Source organism: Peromyscus maniculatus, chromosome 13, assembly GCF_049852395.1.
Source record: "Peromyscus maniculatus bairdii isolate BWxNUB_F1_BW_parent chromosome 13, HU_Pman_BW_mat_3.1, whole genome shotgun sequence".
Taxonomy (NCBI): Eukaryota; Metazoa; Chordata; class Mammalia; order Rodentia; family Cricetidae; genus Peromyscus; species Peromyscus maniculatus.
In genome coordinates this window covers 18,289,160-18,297,324 of record NC_134864.1, presented here as the reverse complement: position 1 = coordinate 18,297,324, position 8,165 = coordinate 18,289,160, and positions in this window count along the sequence as shown.

Sequence of the window (8,165 nt, the reverse complement as noted above, 5' to 3'; positions counted from 1 at the left end):
CTACCAATCAACTATCAGCAAGGACTTACACATCTATAATATAATTATGATATTGAAAATGACTTGGAATTAAAATATCTTAATATTAATTAGAATAACAGATGATTTTCAGGCTAAAACACTACATTTTGAGTGCATAAAACCTTATCAAGTTCAGATGTAAAATGGCCACAAGCCACAGAACTCCCAGGTTTAAAGATACTTCATTGAACTACATCTGTTATAACAATTTATCACCAACTATGTGGCTTATTAAATAGTATTTACTTCACTACACTTCCGCAGAGCAGATGTCAAGGTACCTGGAGACCCTCTTTCCCTCCACAAGTTCTCCAAGAGTCCGCCCTTCCCTTGCACAGTGTCAGGACAGTTTTTGAATGGATCTATAATACTTGTCTCTACCTTTGATTTAAATGGCTTCTTGTTTTCTTTGGTTCATAATCTTCCCTCTTTCATACAAGGATACTTATTATCATATCTAGGAACCATTTAGATAGTTCCAGAATTTCCCTATCTTAAATGTTTATCACATCTGCAAAGACCCTTTTCCCATTGTAGGTGACATTTACAGGTTTAAGGCTTAGGGCCTGAAATTTCTGAGAACTGTTATCTAATCTAGTTCACTGTAGTTGTGTTAATCAATAACAAATAAAGGGAACCAAACTTTATCTACAATGTCTCAGCACACAAACACACACACACACAACATACACATACAACGCACACATACACACATATACACACACATACACACACACACACACACACACACACACACACACACACCATAACAGTTCCTCTGTATTACTTGACAACTGGACTTCATGCCTGTGGGCATTTTCCAGGTCTTTCCCAATTGTAAAAATTCCTAGGCTTTGTTCTTCTCCACTCATACAATATAAATCTGTGATTGAATATTACTATGATATTTCTCCAGAGACGGAAACAGAAATGACAGAACACATTTCCTTTTATCTTCCAGGAAAGCCAAGCTCTTAACCGATTATTTTAAAGGAACACCAATGACTCATGTGTAAGTCTACATGGACATTCAGCAGTATTTCAGTTCACTCTTAAACATGAAGATGCATACCAGTTGTAGCAAACTTCCCCTTCGGAGGAAGGAAGCTGCTAATGTTGATGGGTTGTGCATGCGGGGAGACAGAGCTGTATGCAAACTCTACCCTCTTTTCAATTGTGTTATAAACTAAAAGCCTTAAAAAGTAGTACAGTACTTTAATTTGAAAAAATGAATTTGCAGCCAATAATGGAGAGTCCTTTGAGTAAAACTTGATAAAAGATTATTGTCTGAGGGAAGAAAGGTCAGAAGAAGTAGACAGTTCAGAAACGGTAATTAATACGGATTTTTAAGAAAAAACTTACAATAGAATAGATGTATTCTAATGAAAAGCATAACTAGAAAGCAATTAGGAATCTCATGAATATTAAAAACAACAAATGTATACTCGATAAAAGTCTCATTTTGGAAGATAGCACAGAGCGCAATTTTTGTGACCTAGACAATGACTACAAAACAAACAATCCAGTAAAGCTTGTCTGTAGGATGCTACCGGGTGAGAGATTAGGAGAACAGACATGGTCAAAGAAATAGTCAAAGAGGAAATGTTCCCAAAAAGGATGTGGTAACGCTGGGACAGGGGCATCTCCAAAGTGCTTCAAAAGCAGTAGAATCTTGTTTTGTTTTTTAATCCTAATTGTCTTATTGATGAAGAAAGAAATCAAGGGTTTAAACCTGAGATTAACTCAAGTCCGAAGAGGGATCTTTGACATTAGGTCTAAAAGTTTCTGAACGACTATTCTATTTTTTGAAGTATGTTTTGTCCCTTAACCTTGGCCCAACAAACTCTTGCAAGAAAATAACTCCTAATATCCATGCTGTAAATGCTAAAGTACCAATCTCTCTTAACCCATTAGGTAGACCACGCTCTCTATCCCATTAGGTAAACCTCATTCTCTGAGAAACGAAACAAACCCATAGTCACTTGAACAGAATGACGAAGTCCCTGGAGACACCTGAGGCAGAAGAAGCTTCTTTGGTACCAGGCCTTGCTTTGTAACCTGTGGAGAGGATGAAGTCCCTGGCAGACACCTGAGGCAGAAGAAGCTTCTTTGGTACAAGGCCTTGCTCTGTAACCTGTGGAGAGGATGCCGCCTGTGCACAGAAATGAACTCTACTTTCAGTACACTACCACTCAGTCCCAAGCAAACCTGGGTGTTCCTTGGGAACCTCCCTCTTGTTCCTGCACATTTTTGAGAAAACCCATTTCTCTCTCTCCAAACACTGCCATCTCAGAGAATCTCCAGCAAAGAAAAGGCACCTAAAAGCCCAGTTCCTCATTTTTGGAAGCTGCAGCAGCTCCTTCCCTGAAGTTGCCAGCAGCCCAAGTCCCCGCCTAAAGTGTTCAGTTTTTGACCATACTTGGGCACAAACCCAGCTTATGGCAGACACATTATCACCCCTCACCCACAGACTATACAACCTTTAGTTTGGGCTAGTGATTTCTCGGGCTTGATCTCTAGGACTAAAGAATTCACCCAGGAGTTGCTTTGCTCAAATAAATTTGTTCTTATACTTTTTCATTTCAGCCTGATCTGGCTTACTGTGAAAGTGGAGAAACTGTTATTGGGCTACAGAAAACCTATTAGTAGGTTTCTCCTAAGAACTTTCAAAGCCCGTTATTTCCTGGGAGGCTCATCATCTCTGGATTGTTCTGAGATTGTTCATGAGAATAGCTGTATATTTACTGACAGGAAATTAATGGGCATTTACAAAATTGGGCATTTTCGTTTGAATGCTCAGTTTTACATTTCTTCTATTAAAGGGGGAGAGCAGAAACTAGTTAATGACGTTGTTAATTCCATTGATCAAGAATAAGACCACCACAAAGTTTAAAGTTAAATTTGAAGCAAGTTTTAGTTAACACTCACCATGTCTATCTCTGGTTTCCCAGAAAATGGCCCCAAATCATATTTTGCAGAGTTTTAAAAAGGCAAAACCTAATTCATCACATTTCCCATGAGATCCAATTAGGGGCAAGCATACATCTTGATTTACCTCCTGCCTACATCCAACGAGGGACAAGAGTACATCCTGACATATATCCTGCCCACATACCTCCTGTCCACATGTGATTAAGAACATCCAGTGCAGATGAGTCACACAAAACTGTTTAGGTGAGTGAAAACATGTGGTTTGTTATCTCCCATAAATAGTAGCTTCCAGCATTATTCAGGAATGATCTGTCCTTGAGCAAAGGGCTTACAGATCAGAAGCATTTTTGTTTCATGGATCTCTTAGGTGTAGTCGGTAGCCATTCAAGCTTTGACCTGGAAGCTCCAACACCCATTGAGGCTTCAGCAATGGTCATGCCTACAAGGTGGGGCTGAGAGAAGGCACTGAAGACCTGGGTTCCAGATGTGCGGGCTCTTAGTTCCTGGACCCTGGACGCTGGAGGAAGACCAAGCAGAGTTCTCCAGGGAACACTGCTGGACTGTGCCACGCCTTTCCCAGACTCTGTAAACTATCCATTCACTTGTAAGTTACCCACAAAATAAACCTCCTTTTTAACTATGTGGAGTGGCCTTAATAATTTCACCAATATTTAGTCATAGTAATTAAAACTTAAAATGTTACTTTGGCTCTCACACACTAAAAAAAATTGCAGGATAGTTATGAGAATTCCAATTTCAAGGAATGTGCCCTAAAAAAAATAGAGATAAAAGAAAAAAATTCTAAATTTTGTGGAAAGGAATATTTTTAAAGTCACCAAGTAATTAACAAGTTTGTGCAATTAATATATGGTGTTAATTAGCAAATACCAACTATTTTTAATGAGTTACTCTGATGAGTAAATATAATAGGATGTTGGTTCATTTATTTTGACAAATTTATACCAGTCTTGATGAGTTAAGAGTCCTTGGGCCAAAGACTGTGTATTGCTGAATTTTTAAAATGTCCTAAGATTAAAAGTCACAAACAGTGCTATGCCTCTTTTAAACCTTCAAAACTGAGTTTAGTGATCAATGATTTGCTGTCAGAAGAAAATGAAAGTAAAAGAAGCAGGGGTTCTAATAACTGCCAGATCACTCATGAAATTATATGGCAGAGTCCAGCCCCAGAGGGTTCAGGTCTCAAAGAAAAGTGTGACTTCAGCTAAGGAAGGACACTGACACCATCTGAGGGTTAATCAGGATGGCTGTCTATATACTGAAAAGAGGCTACACCTTTGATACTCTATAATTGCACAAAAGATTTAATGGGAGGAAGGGGGCTTGTGAGCCGAGATTGAGAACCATGACAAGTTAGTAGGCACCATAGTCATATGTTAATGTAAAGCCACAAGTTCCTCTTTCCAAAGATAAGGAGAATGCCTCCCTTTGTAGCAAGCAGGCACTTTCTTCAAGCCCCTGAGGAAATGGAGGCTTTTGTTTAAATGCCTGACCCTGAGAAAATGACTTTCTTATGGGACCAGAAAACCCTCCATTATAGAATTTTGCAGTTTTTGGTATGACTTGGTTTATACAATTAGCTAAAGCTTAAAGTGAATAAAGACAAGACTAGAAAAATATTGCTGTGAACCTGAGACCTTAGGAATTTATATACCTTATTTATTGAGCATATGTTACTTATCTAAAGCAGCTTGGTGTTAACTTGTGTGGGAGTAGGAAGAGTTAACATGTTATATGGTTTCATGGTGTTAGAGATTTTTGCCAAAGAATTATTTTGTTTAAAAAGGCTGCCATTGCATACATCCTCATCTTCCACTGAAGTCCACACAGAATTTCCCAAAGGAAAATGCGTAAGGGAACTGCCATAACACATAATGAGAATTCTTGAAAATGAAAGTAAAAGGGTGCTGGAGAATGAAGTCCACCAAGCTGAAATGCTGGAACTTTGTCAAGGAGCAAAGGTTGCCAAGTGGTCCATGCCACTTATATATCAATAAGGTCTTTATTTAACTAATACTACACTTTTACTTTGACACTGAAAATGAAGTATCATATTAACAATTTTTTTATTCTAAAGTAGGGATACCAAAGAGGTCAATGAGCAACTCTTCCCTTAAATGTCTTGCAGAGATCCTAACACACTCATTTAAAACATGAGGAGTTAGAATCTGAACTCGATACTAATTTTAAAGAAAGCAACAAAGATGAACAATTAGTGAAAAGATACTTGGAACAGGTATAAGAACTTAAAATTAATATTATAGATATAATTTTTCTTCCTAATACTAAATAGTTGATTATGCTGCTATTTGCTGGCTAAATTCTGAAAACTTATTATTGTGATTTCATAATTCTTGATATTTTATAAAAGCAGGAATGAATGTGAGAAAGCAGTGGTAAATCTCCCATTTTATAAATAATAAAACAAAGAAGTTCCAGGAATGGTAAGAGGTATCATTGACGAAAAACACTTGAAGTCAAACCTGAAGGTGTGAGTTTGGTGCCTCAGGCCCATCTGGGAGAAATTGGGAAGGTACTTCCTTAAGCTGTCCTCTAAAATCCCATAGTTCACCATGTCAGAAAAGCTTCCCACCCTTAAAAAAATAAATTTAATAAAAAATTTTAAAAAATATATTCCAAACACAAATGAGTCCCATTTTCTAAGTGAGTTCTAGTGCTTCAAAGGCTAACTTCCCCAAGTCAATCCTCAGCTGTATGTAGTACCTTGTGCAAAGAATCCAAGTACACAGAAGGCTCAGGCAAAAGGATTTCCATGAGGTCAAGGTGACTCTAGGCAACAGGATACCAAGTGAGCTCAGGTCTCAAAATACCACCATCTGATATAGAGGCCCTAGGATTCAAGGAAGTGTGTGAGAAGAAGTACATAGCAGGGCAGAAGGAACATATTTTACTAAATGTGTGTGTGTGTGTGTGTGTGTGTGTGTGTGTGTGTGTGTGTGTGTATCTGACATATGGAGAATGTTAAAAATCTCCATTCCTGTCCCACTCCTCCCATTCCAGACCCCGACCAAAGAAAGCCTGCCAAGCAGCAGCTCCTCCCCTGGAGTTGCTCAAAGACCATCTAGAGGGCATTTAAGAGGGCATTTAAGGCCCCTCCTTGGGAGCAGCCTCGTGGTTTCGTCTTTCCCCTGAGATCACCTGGAAATGTTTTACTCAGATTAAAATCTGGACTTTAATCTGGGTTGATTTGGCTTATTGCATCCATAGAGCTACCCACCACTGGGAGATTTTATAATACAAAATTTAAATTTTAAAAGAATAGCCATATATGTTGGTGCCTGTCTACAATCCAAGCTACTTGGAGGCATAGAGAGATTAATATGACTAACAAGACACTGAATCAAATAATTAAATGAATAAGTAGCTAAATAATTCAAATGACATATAACTGATTTTCAAGTATGCAAGCAAGACTTTTACATTTGTTACCACTTGCCTTTCAACAATATTATAAGTGTCAAATATGAATTGCATAGTACATCTTTGAGATTTAATCGCTTTTCATGCTTTCCACAAAATAAATGCTTTTATGTTCAGCTTTTTGGAAAAAAAAATCAAAACAAATTCTGTCAACCTAAAACACACCTAGCTCCAGAGGGAAGAGTTTGCCTGGGCCAGGTATTTGAGACCATGGTCCATCCGTGAACAAGGGCCCAGGATTTCTAAAGTGACATGCAGTGTACTGAAATGGTTATATGAACTTTTGTAGTCACAAAACAAAAGACAACAATAAACTAATCAGCTTACCAAAGACGTTGGTGAGGACTTTGGATAGTCAAAATGTACCCACTTTTAACTTTCAGGCTAGTGTACATTAATGTTCTGTTCATGAGTTCCCAAGCTATCCCTTCCAGAGGTTTCACCTCATAGTCACAAGTATGTTAACAAGGATGCAGAAGCTGCTGATAGGTAACTCAAACTAATCTTCTGGATTTGTAACATGCAAATCTATAATCAAGAAATTCTCATCAATCAATCATTAGAATCTTGAACACAAATGTGACTTGAATGTAAACACACACACACACACACAAACACACACACACACACACACACGTACACACATGTACAACTAATTCACTAAAAGTGTTTACTTATTTTTTTTGAGCATTACTAAAGTAAATGGTCAAGACAATAGGATAGAGAAAATAATCTATTATGAGCCTCAGTATGAGGAGTCTCACTCAATATGGGGCTAAATATGACTCCTTTTCAAAGTATTATATAGGCCCAAGAAAGGAGTTCCATCTTTTCACAGTTGCCACTCAAGAATTTGGCAACAGATTGTATAAGGGTGTTCCAGATCTCTTTTAGTTCTATCCTACTATATCCCCTGTTAATTAGACTGACAAAAGACAGATTAACAAAAATCAGTTCATTGACATGTCTGACATCTATAGGTGGGGAAAATTCAGAGTGTCTCAAAGGAATGGTTAAACATGGGCTGATACAGCACATTTTTTTTGGTAAGGTATGCATTTGTAAGACCAAGAAAAAGTGAAAAAGATTTCAACTTCTAAGAATAGGTGTCAAACCTGTTATATATATATATATATATATATATATATATATATATATATATGGAATTAATAGAGGGTATACAGTTTTGCTAATCTGCTTCTCAGTTCATCATCCATCCTCCTTTTGGTCATATTGTAGCAAGGTTGCAAGAAAGAAGCTACGCTAAAAGACACTTGTGTCCTTCCCTTTTGTTTTCAGACAACTGAAAAGGTAGATCACAAGAAATTTGCAGTCTTCCAGACAGCTCACTCAAGGAGAAGAAAGAGGCTAAAACTTGGACCAGCAAGAGGCAGAATTTGTCTTAGAAAGAGCTTTACTAGCTCTCAGATCATCTTGCAGAAGAGATTGGAACTCAGGTGATGATGCATCAGTAACAGTCAGTGCTGCATCTTTATGTGGACCATACATAACTGTACCACTCTACTTGAATCTCAACCTCATACCACATCCAAAAAGGTAGGTTTGGGCGTAGAGTGGTGCCCTTGGATCTCTTTTATATCTTTCCCAATGTGGCCAAAAATGTGACTAAATCTATTTTTTTCTGTGTTTTGTTCTTAGTTTCTCTTTTAATTGGCTCTCAACGGGCTGGTAGCCCAGCCTGGCTTATTAGGGCTACTAGAACACATGTTCTAACCCTGACAACTGGATAACTC